We start from the raw sequence: 13,994 nt of genomic DNA, 5'->3' as shown, positions 1-13,994 counted from the left end.
GATAGAGAAGGTAAAGAAGGTGATTCGGTCTTAGATGTTCGCCGACGACCTATGGAGCTCCGGTGGCGGCGATTTGAGGGTCGGTGATGCTTCCAGACTCCCATGTGTCTTCCATCTCCAACAGTGGAGTTTCTTTAAGCCATCGGGAGAAACCTTTGAACTCACTTTCCGCAGAAGACGAAGATTCAGCTCCAGCAATGGGTTCTTCAGCGATGGTGACTGCATGCCTGTCACAGGTAAAGAAAGATCAATCTTGGTTTGTTGTTGTTTTATATGTTCTCGGGTCTAACACTCTAACTCTTTATTTCAGGTGGGTTCTCTTCTTCTTTTAGAGTTTATATACTTGACTGCTTCGATCCACCACCAGAGCTTTTATTCTTCTAAGATCCACCGCCAGAGCTTCTATTCTTCTAAGATCCACCACCGAAGCTTCGACTTAGCTGCATGCATGGTCGTCTTCATCTCTAGTTCAATCCTCACGTACTGATGTGTACTGATGTGTATTGATGCGCCATGAAGCATCTGAAGCGTCCTCAGCCATGTCTTGAAGCGTACTGGAGCTATATATCCGTTTGTAATCCATTGTCCGCGGACCGACCCGCGAAGGCCTACATGTTTTGCGGTACGGGTTTGTTTAGCCATTCTGAAGACCGCAGCCCGCGTGGGACATGCTCGCTGTGACCCGCTCGACGATGAACCAGCTGCAGTTTGGGACGAGACTGGAGAACCCAATTGCCATCTCTTATTTCCGGCTACAACCTTTCATCCGGTATGGACCTTTGTCTGGATTTTCCTTGGATTTAAGGTGCATTGGAAGCACATACTCCTTCTGTTTCTCAAAAGAATATGATTTTAATTTTTTTACTTTCTTTATAAAAAAACATCATTTTATATTTAACCATAAAAAACAACATTTTATATTTGCAATACATAATTTATACAAACCAAAGGTTGTGGCCATTGTTGCAGCTAAGGCCCTGTTCGTTTTGACATCACCGCGACTAAAAATTAGTCATGATTTTCTTCTTTACTGGTTTCCGGAGTTTAAAACAAAATACACATAAACAAAATAATGAAAGGAATTCAGTGTTTCTGTTTTCGCTAAAAAGAGCGACCTTATTCATATGTTCTCTCTCTTCCTATTGACAAGAAACACAAAAATTCCTTCACCTCATATTTTATTGAAACATTTACACTATCAGACACTTTCCTACTTTATATTACAGTATCAGACACTTTCCTATACTGAGACACTTTCCCTAACAGCTCTTGTCCCATCTAGTTTGTTTCCTAACAAACATATTCCCTTTTTCGTTACAGTCCAAGTGCTCAGCTTCTTCCCATTTGTCATTTAGGCGGGATTAAACCCTAGCCGTCGATTTAGCATTTTAGTCAATGGCTTAGATTTTCTTACCCAGATCTAGACAAGACACATTACTTTCTCTAAATATCTTCTTTAAACATCAACCATTAGATCAAACCTAGTACATTGAACGGCCGAGATTTGTTGCCGCAGAACCACCATCTTCTTGGTACCTTTTGTCGTTCTTTCTAAGAACATCTTCAGCTTTACCTCATTCTGTCTTCAGAAACTAAGAACATCATCAATCCCCTGAAAGGGGAATCTTCTTATCTGTACGACAAGTCGAGCTTGGTTAGCTAACTCACCACTTTTTTTAGGTCTTCTTATCACGTTATCTCCGACTAAAGGAATATTTATCCTATTTGTTGCAGGCAACTACCATGGCCGACCACTGTATGATCATTGCCGGCGAATGGAAGACCTCCGGCGACGGTAGCTGGAACTTCTCCATCGACAAACACCAAATGTCGAGGATCCTCACCCTTAGCCCCTCCATGACGTTGCTAGAACTTCAAAACAATGTCTTGGACGAGTTTTTCCCTCACACCCAAACCCGCCCAGAAGCCTCTTTGAGCTACTGGCCTCCGAACTCCAAAGAACTGGCAACTGGGATCTCAACCCACCTGTCATGCTCACACACGATGGTTCTGTTTCTTTCTTCTACCGGCATTTCGAGGTACAGAAAGCCATGAACTTGTTTGTGACGTTCAACCATCTGTCTGACCCCGTCCACACGAGTCAAGTTGCTGAAAATCTATTCCCATTCACCACTCCCGACCAGCCTATCACCAAACCCCCCCATCTACTCAACCGTTATTCTGGTCCTCGTCCTCCAACATCCGGACTATCCCCGCCATCTAAATTTCCTTGCTTTTCCCTTTTCCCTGATGGTGATTTATTTGGAGCCAGTCCTTCTAAGCCATCTAACACAACCAACAGCCCTCACTCAACTCCTTCAAAGACCCGGCGTTTCTCGCTTATTGATGAGACTGTTCTTTGTAGCGATGATATGCTAGAAGAGATGTTCAAATCAGACTCCGACAACATCCCCGATAGTTGGCGAACAGAAGCTGAGGAGGAGGAGGTTATCGGTCCTGACAGTCCCCTTCCTCCAGGCTTTGAAGAAGTTCAACCACGCGGTTATGACCACGAGTTTTGGGACCCTTTGATTGCAAAACATCTCGGTGGATCTGATGCGGAACAGGTGTTTGCCGGCATTGATGTTCCCAAAACGGCTCCATACAATGTCGACAACACCTATGCCTCCACTGAAACATCACCCGCAGTGCCACCAACCACCCAGAAGCCTGATCCTGAAGACCCTACCTCAGACCATCACAGCTTCACCCATGTATACCCTAATCCGATGGACACAAGCACACCTCAATCAGTTCCCTCAACCACCACACCACACCGGAGGTATCCACATGGACAACCCGCTACACCTTCAGCCGGAGCACAACGCCAGACAAATCCACATGGACAATCTAATTTTATTCCCACCGGTGTACACAAGTCATCTACTCCACATGTACACCCAACCTCAAATCCGTGTACACCCACACCTCGTTCCAACAATCATCCCCCCCAAGTCCCTCCTTCCACTCCGCCGCCGCGCGAGACCAGGCCACTCTCAGAGATCAGTGATGAGGAATTCGACGTCCCACCACTCTTTGACGATCTTTCATACGAATCTGAGGATGTTCCTGACTTGAATTGGGAGGACAGCTGCGAGGAACCATTTGTGGGGAAACTGTATGCAACTAAGCAGGATTGTCAGATTGGCCTTGCTATCTATGCAATCAAGGAGCGGTTCTACTTCAGGCAAACCCGCACCACAAGGCATTCCTTTGTGCTTAGTTGCCATGATACTAAGTGCGATTGGCGCATACTGGCGAAGGAGCTAACCAATTGTGGTTACTACACAATCAAGAAGGCCCAGCTTGATCACACCTGCACCATCGAGACACGCAACCTATACAGGAAGAAGGCCACATCCAAAGTCCTTGCCCACATATACCGCTCTCGCTACACTGAACCCATCAATGGACCTAAGTCACTTCAGCTTCAGCAGATGATATTGGAAGACCTTCGCATCGACGCTTCCTACATGAAATGCCACAGGACCAAAGAACAGGCAGTGGATAGCACTGTTGGAAATGCTGAGGATTCATTCCTCAACATCGCTTCCTACTTTGAGAGGCTCAAAGCTACGAACCCAGGGACAGTTACTGCTATTGAGACCGAGCCCGACATTGAAGGCAACACCCGTTTCCTCTATGGATTCCTTGCCTTTGGTGCTTCTATACAGGGGTTTAGACGCCTACGCAAGGTTCTTATTATTGATGGGACACACCTTTCCGGGAAATATAAGGGGGTACTACTCACGGCTAGTGGTCAAGACGGAAACTTCCAAGTCTTCCCTCTTGCTTTTGCTGTTGTTGATGGGGAAACAGAACATGCCTGGACCTGGTTCCTCACCAAGCTTGAACGGATCATTGCAGACTCAAATTCACTCACCATCATATCTGATCGTCACTTATGTCTCATCAAAGCCAAGCTTGCAGTCTTCCCCAAGGCACATCATGGAGCATGCATAGTCCACTTAATGCGCAACGTTATCTCACGGTTCAAGAACAAAGGTCTTGCAAAGATGGTATGTGAGGCAGCATTCTCTTACCGGCGCAAGGATTTCGATCTCAACTTCACCAAAATCAGGCAGGCCAATGGGGAATGTGCCACCTACCTTGAAGGGATCGGGACTTCAAAGTGGTCTAGGACTTACTTCCAAGGAGATCGTTACAACCTACTAACCAGCAACACTGCAGAGCAGCTCAACAACGCTCTCAAGAAATCCAGATCTTCACCCATAATTGAGTTATTCATGTTCATCCAGCGCATGTTGACTCGCTGGTTCTCTGCTAGAAGGACTAAATCCGCCAAGTGTAGGGGTTTTGTAACACCAGAGGTTGAAAAGGTTATGCAGACACATATCAGGCTCACCAAAGGCAGCAAGATAGCTAACATCAACACCTGGAGCTACCAAGTTAGAGGCCTTTTCGGGCATTCCAACACTGTCTCTTTAGAAAACAAAGTCTGCACCTGCCAGGTCTTCCAGAAGCTTAAAATCCCATGCGGTCACGCTCTTCTAGCTGCTGATTCCATCGGTCTCCCCTATGTTCAGCTTTTTGGTGATTGCAACAAGACACAGACATGGATTGAAACATACGCTGGGGTTATCTACCCTGACGCTCCCATTGGAGACTTCCCCATCCCAGAAACAATCACTTCTGTGACGTTGTTCCCCCCTCTGACTCGTCGTCCATCTGGACGCCCAAAAGAAAACCGCATCGCCTCTACCGGCGAGATACCGGTAACAAAAACAATTTACTCCCTTATGTTAGACACATACTATAACTCTCCTCTCTTTTAATGGCAGGCACCCAAGAAGAAAAAACTTGTCCCTAACAAATGCGGACGTTGTGGAGGCACGGGTCACAACCGGACCAACTGTGTTCTACCTATCTGAATGTGGTGAATACTATATCCACGAGTGTTCTCTCATGGATAGCGAATTCACCATCCTTTTGTTTTTTGCTTTATCAAGCATTTTCACATGTAATAACTTTATCTAGCATGTGATGCTACCAACGTATGTACTGTCCCTTTTTGGATTGTCTACCTTTGTTGTTTCGGATTATCTGTATGCGTTTTGGGGGTGCTTATCGACTTTTCCACGCGTACAGTCAATTCTGTTTTGTCCATCTGTACACCCGGCATTCCTAGACCAAAAAAATTGTCTTCCAACCAACGTATCTTCTTAACTTTTACCATACTAACTACAAACAACTGATTCATCCTAACATTTATACTTGTATAACATCAATTTCAGACATGTCTACACCCACTACAATCGTATTCACATAAACATAAAAACAATCTTTTGGTTCTACGTTGTACACGTGAACAATCACTCTAATATGTATCCACATGTACAACCACTCTAATATGTATCCACAACACTAACCCCCAAAAACTAATTTTCCTACAAAGTTCATACTAACACCTTTACATGTTAAACATCATTACAATCTTCGGTGTTATCTTCTACACGTGAACAAGTAATCCAACATGTATCCACATGTACAATCTTTGCAAATTTTGTTCTGTACAAAACTTCAGAGTTATCTTGTACACGTGAAATTCCGTAATATGTATCCACATGTACAACCACTCTAGTATGTATCCACAACACTAACCCCCAAAAACTAATTTTCGTACAAAGTTAATACTAACACCTTTACATGTTAAACATCATTACAATCTTCGGTGTTATCTTGTACACTTGAACAAGTACTCCAATATGTATCCACATGTACAATCTATGCAAATTTTGTTCTGTACAAATCTTCGGAGTTATCTTGTACACGTGCACAAGCACTCCAATATGTATCCACATGTACAATCTTTGCAAATTTGGTTGTCTACAAATCGCTAACCCACACTAACTAATTTTGGTACAAAGTTCATCCTCACATCTTTACATGTTAAACATCATTGTACCAGCAACACATACGTTCAAAATATACGAAAACCCTTGCTCCCCTTACGATTTAACTCAATACAAGCAGAAACATAACCCACGATTCACAAAACCTCAAAACGTTAGTATATATTCACATGTAAAACTGCATTAAGCCGTGTTTCACAAAAACAAAAGACAAAATCAGAAACATAAACCGGGAATCACATAACCATAAAAAATCAGCAACATTTGTATCCACATGTACAACTTGGTCGGACATTTGTTCTACGCAAATGCCTAGCACCATATATAACAACATCGACCTTGCAACTACAACTTATGACACAAACCAACAAGTCTCACAACGTGAATATCTTTTCACATGTTAAACTGCATTAAGCCGTGTTTCACAAAAACATAAGAAAAACTATCGGCTTATTCTTAGTACACGTGAACAACGCTTCCTATACGTATCCACATGTACGTCCAGGTTCTCAACAATATATTCTCATATCCACATGTACACGTTTGCGCATTGGGTCATTCAGCCTAAGAAGCAAACAACGCAATTCACCTTCATTACGTTAATATAATACAAACACAGCATACTTCTTAAAACACGTTCAATACATAACCCTAAGTTTCACTTATATTACGTTCACGTCCACAAAACACACCGAGACCTTAAAAAAAACAAAGACAACATCCAAAACACAACATCCAACAATACATAAACTCTCACATTCACTGGTTCACCTCTCCCACATACACAGGCAAAACCCAGTCCTTGTACAAATCCATAGCCCACTGCTTCCTCATTATGTCCACCAACTCGTCTGTCAAGCCATCCATTCTTGGGTTTGGGTTCCCCAAAGCATGCATCTCCATGAATTTGACTGCTACAGGTCCGCAATCTCCACTGCGGCGGTTCTCGTAAGCCCCACCCATTCTTTCAACCGTAAAAGGATCCAAAGTATACGATCCATCTCCAGGTGGGGGACAAACATTAGCAACCATGTAGGGGAGCATCTTCGACACAGTTCCCATTATACCCCACACAACTGACATGTCTTTCAGCCCTGGGTTTGGGTCCAACACCAACACACGCCAATCTTTCAGGCTGATGCATAAACCAACCCAGTGGTTTCCATCCCAAATCATGGGAGCATACAACGTATCAACATCAGCTCCCCACCTTCTCCCTTCCTTAGTTAAAAACCCTGAAAGCCGCCCATCGCCCAACACCCTTCCCCTGTTACCCCTCGCTGCGTTGAAAGACCGGGCCTTGCCTTGCAAATGTCCAACAAACCATGGCGGTAGAAACAGGCACCGCCTTTCTTTTAGTTTCTCCTCATGTCGCTTAGCTACGTACTCCACCAAAACTTCGATATGCTGTATCCACATAGACAATAAGCTACACCAAACAACCAAAAAAAAAAAAAAATATTTAGGCACAATACCTGAGTCGATACCCATTTTTGGGGGACAGCAAGATCAAGGAAAAATTCATTATCCAAATCAAATTTCCCCGCATTCAAATGCAACCTGGCAACAAAAGAAACACACATCAGTCCAAATCCACTATCATCACAACATATTTCCCAGCAATCAGAGGCACTTACACTTTAGGGTTCTCCGACAACACAGTCTCGAAAAAACCCTGGTCTACATCTTCCACAGTCGGAACAAACTTCTCCATTGTAAAGGACTCCTTAGCCAACAGCAAGGCTGCCAACTCCGCCTCCCTCTCCACTGGTTTATGTTTCTCGCTCCTCTGGCAAGGCGAAGAGTCGCTTAACTCCATCAATTGGTTCTCTCCATTTCCATCGCTATCCGAAGCTGTTCCCTGCGAACACCCAATAATATAACTATCATCCCACAACCTTTGGTGTACACACGAACAAATCTACTAGTTGTACATATGTACAACTCTACTACTTGTACACCCGTACAAGCGTCCAATACAGTGCAAAATCACAAATATGATATAGTTGTACACACAAACAATCGAAAACCCTCATGTCCAAACCTGCTCTTCGGCTGTTTTATTTTGAACCTTTTTGTCCGCTTCTAAGCCAGAACCCAATGACCCATCTCTAGAATCTAAAACTGCAACACCCTACATACCCCATCAAAAGAGAAAACGAAGTGTCAAATGTAGATACATGTTCAATGGTATTTAAATAAATAAAAACCAATTAAGCTCACCGTATCCATTGGGTTGTCGAGTACGTCATTCTCACCGTCACCATCCGCTTCTTCATCACCACTAAGGACATGTCCGTTCTACACAAAAACACACGTGCAAAACAAATTAAATGAAACAACTCAAAACCATATAAACATTTTAACAATGGCCGCAATTTATCATCAAAGTTATTTTTTACCTTCACGCTAGGCAAACCCATCCTATCGCCATCCCCTGTTGAATTGCCCTCACCTTCCATTCTCTGTGGACAAACATAATCAAAGTAAAGCTCCACTTTACTTGCACAGTTGTACAAACTAGTTCGCTTGTCCATATGTACCAGGTTTTAATTATTACCTTTACATCAATGGCATTCGTTGCTTCCGGAGACTCCGAACCCTTGCCAACCTCTTCCTCAGGCATCTCAGTCACCTCACGGGTTATAACACCCACCAGCCTATTCAATTCCCCAAAATCCTGTCAAACCATGTAAAACATATTAGAGAAACAAAAAAAACACAAAGGCAAGTATAACACGAAAGAAAATTACCACTTCTGTCCCGCAAGGGCCATCAGACCCAGATATCCCCTTATTAGCAACCACATCACTCTCCTGCTCAACATAAGATAACGGGTAAGCGTTGCCAACAACCAGCCCCCCAGTTTTGCTGCCTACCTCATCCTCAGTTACGTAGAATGTGTTGCTCCCACTACCATATAATACAACGTGTGGCTTCTCTGTTTTTTCCCCCTTCTTAGTATATAGCAAGGGAACACCATCTCCTTCCTTCAAGCTTTTTTCACCAACGGGGTCTTCACCCTCCTGTGCCCCCGCTAACGAATCCAAATCCTCCATGCGGTCCTCATCACCGTCATGGTCGCTTCTACCAAAAAGATTGCCTACCTCCAAAGAAACACCGCTCTTCTTTCTCCGACGTAACGATCCCAATTTAGCAGTTGAAAACTTTCCACCCGATTTGGACTTATACTTCTTCAGCATCCTCCCTTGCTTCTCTACAACCTTGTTTAGCTTTTCAAGCTCTTTTTTAAGGCCCTCAACAACACCAACCAAAGCCTCGTACTTATCTTCCCCAACCTCAGCTTTCCGGGTAAAGTATCTGCTTAGCCTCCTCTGTTTCATCAAAGCCCCTGCCTCCTGTTTGTGCGTTAGTTTCCGGATTTTCCGTTTAACCTCTGCAACAACTGGGTCGTGGACATAGAGTGGTTCTTTAGCATCACCACCGCCCCACTCCCCTTTTTGAAAATTGTACCCCTTCTTCAAAAGCTCAACCATATACGTCACTTTCCGGTCAGAGATTTCACAATCAAACACACCCCATCCATCATCTCTGTCCTCATCAACCTCCATCATTGGCAGAACCGTCAACTACATCAAAAACATTGCAACATGTTAGAGTCTATACTTTACCAATTGTCCACAACTACAACAGGCGCATGACTTAGTCCTAATTTTTAATTGTCCACAAAAAAGGATTAACAAAAAATATCCATACGTACACTGCCACAAGCTTATCCATACGTACTACTTAACCCTCACATATCCACATGGACCATCATTTCTAACCCTACTACACTTGTCAGCATGTACAAGCAAGAATCAATTGACTACCAAATGCCTGTACTGACCTTTGGATTATGCTCCGCCGCAAGGACATCAGTGAGGACGAGCCCCGTATGTGTTGGCAACTTGTCCCCAACATAGCTCAATAGCGTTACACTATCGTCGCCTCCTAAGCGGTCTAGCAAAGCAGGGATGGCTTCAAAAGCCCACAGCTGCAGCGCAAGCGGGAAACCCAACAGGAATTTGCTCTCCTGCCGTAAAAGGGAACAGAAAAGCCCCTCTGGGTCATCGCACTTTCCTAAAACCTTCTTTGGCGGTATCATGGTGCTAATTGTCCACCAAAACGACTCACGCCCCCACTGAAAAGCGAAAAACTTGTCTAACTTCTCCACCAATTTAACATATTTCAGCGTCGGTTTCGGCTTCTGCGTTTTAGGCATCAGCACACCATCAACAATGATGATCAAACATAGACGGAGCTTCTTCCCCGGAGACATACTGTCTTCAGTTACCACCATGGCGGCAAGATCATCTAAATTGAGATTGCGCCTCCCCCCAAACAACTTATCCCAGTAAGCATAGTCGGTTTTCTTTGCCTTCAGTTTGTCATCTACCTCGTACCCCGCTTCAAACTCTCCACAAGTAAGCCGGTAACATGGGCAAATTCAGGAAGCCCGAAACGTATCGGGAAACCACCAAATACAGGCCACATCTCAAACCTTTTTTTCGTCACCAACTGTCTAGAAAGCAGACCATGCACCATTTTCCCAGAAAAAGCGCACCTCCTTACCGGCAACCTAAATAGCGAACCAAAACAGGAACACAATACCCTCTCCATCTCCTCAGAACCTTCAAGGACATCCCTCACCAGCAGCAGATACTCGAGCGATGCGTAACAGTTGTTCCGGTTGCTAGGGTATCGGTCGGTGGCGAAGAGCCGAGATGGAAGTCTATCGTTCACCGCCACAACATCTGCCGGCGCGGTACCTGAACCACAATGAACCATTTAAACCGGATAAGCTTCAAGAAACATTGACAAAAAGAACATATACAAAGAAAAATCACCGTCATCGATCGCTTTCCCAGCTCTCTTTCTCTTCGTCGACATACCCTCACTTCGTCTCCCTCTGCAACCGTCGTTGCTCCGCAGTTTTTCCGTCATCAATGTCGCCGGCGGTTACAAGATCGAGAGGTAGAAACCGTAAAGAGCAGAAAGTTTACAGTTTCACCTTTTCACGGGCCCTAGGTGAGAAAATAAAACGATGATAACTGCTCCCTTTAAATCCGCCAATCACAATCCACCAGTTTCGAATTTCGAAACCGCAAACCAGAGTAACCAGAATTGTATGTCCAGTTACAAAAAAACCCTCGACTGATTAACCTTTTTTAAGGGCATCCACGTCTTTAGCCACAACATTGTGTGTTGGGAGCAATAAGTGTCTATACATGTAATAAATTGACAACAAGTGTCTATATATGAAAATCACTCTATTTTATTTTTCCTTTATAGTTCCGTCTTTGTTCTTTTAATTTTGATCGCTCGTCCCTAACAGGATGATCTCAAAACAAACTTGGCCTAATTTTAACTTCCATTCTTCTCCGTTCTCTCTCAACAATCTTTTACTTAGACTTTTGAAACCTTTCCTTGCTTGTAATAAGTAATCTACTTTCTGTTGAAACATTTGAGTTTTTTTAACATTCACTAGAAAGTCTAGTTTTTTGTTGCAACAAGTAGGTAGATCATTACTACTTTATTTTAATATTTATTTTCTTATTATTCTCACTTTTTACAAGATTGTGAAGCGGTGGTTACTCAAACATGAACCAAGATAAGGTTTATAATAAGAGCACTAGATTAAGACTCGTGCCTTGCGCGGGATGAGCATTATATATATAAATTATTTTATGTATTTTATGTTTTTATATATTATAAAATAATAAATATATATTGAATAATTAAAAGTCAGTAACTATTACATATATAATTAAATTTGTGCAAACATATAAATCAATTTTATTAATCCAAACAATATTTTTTTCTATTCGATAAGATATATAATTAAATTTAAATGATATTAACATTCATAGTCTTTTTTTAATATTTATGTCTATTAAATGATTCTTTCTATTCATAAGGTTTTTTTGATCATTTGTATCTTTTATAGCAAAAAATTTAAATTACTGAACAAAATTTTTATTGTGGGTTTAATAGTTTTTGTAATTTTTAATTTTTTAAAAATTAAGTTGTCAATGTTTGTTCAAAGCTTTTATCAAAAACAATTGTTCAAACTAAATTTAAAAATTAAATATTTATGTATTTTATATGGTATATAGTTTAATTTAAAACAATATATATATATATATATAAATACATATATATATATATATATATTAATCTTAATAGTTAATTAAATTAGACTTTTTACTTATATGATTTTGTAATCATTTGTATTTTGTTATAACAACAATTTAAAATCATGGACCATAAAATTTGAATGTGAGACTTTTAAGAATTTTAGTAATTTATAGTCGTTTTTAAAAATTAAAAATATAACCTATATTAAAAATCTTAATTTTGTTATATGGTTAATATAGTTGCTTAATTTATTTTTACAATTTAAAATTTAACAAATATGGTAGAAGATACACTAATTTTTATTAAATATTTATTATTCAAAGTCATTAATTGTCATATATAGTTAAGCCACATTTGGCAGTTCCGTAACTTTTATTTAAGTAAATAATAAAGAACATTAATAATGAATTTATTGTTAGTTTAATAAAAATTTATTATATAATTAGATGGACCAACTTATTTTCCTAGTGATTCTAAAAATCATCTTTGTGATGGCACATGGTTACAAAAAGAACATGACTACAAAAAGAAGTAGCAATGTTTCTCAATTAATATATAAGAGATATACAAATAGATTATTCTGCAAGCTTTGAAAATGATTAAGGTATATATTAAATAATCTCTTTTTGTATCTTGATTTTTCATATGAAAAAGAGTTTCCAAAACTATTTCAGCCTTTTCAACACCATGAATTATGGAGTACTTTCACTTAGATTCGCCATGCGAATTTGAAAGGTTTAACATTGTTGAGATTAGATTACTGATTTTAGTTATAGAATCCATAGTTTTGGTGAAAGATAAGTAAAGAAGCTGAAATTTTCTTGAATGGTTAGTAGAGTGATTATTTCGACCAAAAAAAAAAGGGTTAGTAGAGTGATTATGTCTATGTATAAAGGCTTCAAGCGTAGGTTTAAGGGTTTCAAATATTTTAGGGTATATAAAAATATTTACAAATCTTTGTTTGTTACAACAATACAACTGTTAAAATATTATTTAAATGCACAATATGATATTATAAATATTTAGATTCAAGTATTTCGGAAAATTTCTATTTTTTTATCATCCGCATAAACAAATTTGATTTAGACTTTATTAACCAAACAAGGAATTCTACGTTAATAAAAATTAAATATGGTGGTTGACTACAAGCACCTGGTGCAAGAGTGTATGTCCTTGTGTTCTGAGTCCGTGACTGATGTGAAGCTTTCCTTCAGTCGTTGGATTCCTTCTAGGTATGTTACAAACGCAAACTATTTTTCTGGTTCCAAAACCATCTTCACTAATTGTGAACAATCAGTTGCAAATGTTACAAAAAATTGCCTAAGGTTTTCATACACTCTATTGCCCAAATTTAAGTTTCCATTTCCACGTGAAATTGTTAAAGAATAATTAGATTTTATTTATCAACTAACCGTAATTATTTCCATTTCAAATAGTTTTCAACTGTAAAAATCTTCTTTAAATGCACGGTAATGATATTATAAATATTTAGATTCATATCATATTCATTTCAAAATATGATACCATACATGTCTATAAGTATTTTTATTGTCAAAAAAGTTAAACTATTTTATTTGGAAATATAATAATAACATATTGTTTATATCTTTCAGTTATTCAAGATTTTTTTTCATCTGAATCTGCTTAAAATAATAAAATATTTTGTTTGAATGTCTTTTTGGCATATATACTTGCAATAAATGCAAGAATCCAGAATTTTGTTCATCTGAATTTGCTAACAATAATAAAATATTTTTTAATGTCTTTTTGGTATATAATATTCTTACATATATTGTCACCAATAAATGCAATAATCGGGGATTTTTTGTTCCATCTGAATAAAAAAATATTTGTTTTTCATATCTTCATGGCATATGTTATTGCATATGTTGTTAATGTAAATTAGATAGAAAGGGTAACCAGGCAGTTTCATATTCTTGCATATATTGATACAATAAATTATTTTAAAATCATAACCTA

The sequence above is a fragment of the Brassica napus genome, chromosome A9 (assembly GCF_020379485.1).
Source record: "Brassica napus cultivar Da-Ae chromosome A9, Da-Ae, whole genome shotgun sequence".
Classification (NCBI taxonomy): Eukaryota; Viridiplantae; Streptophyta; class Magnoliopsida; order Brassicales; family Brassicaceae; genus Brassica; species Brassica napus.
The sequence above is the reverse complement of the archived record's forward strand: the minus strand, read 5'-3'. Positions refer to the sequence as shown.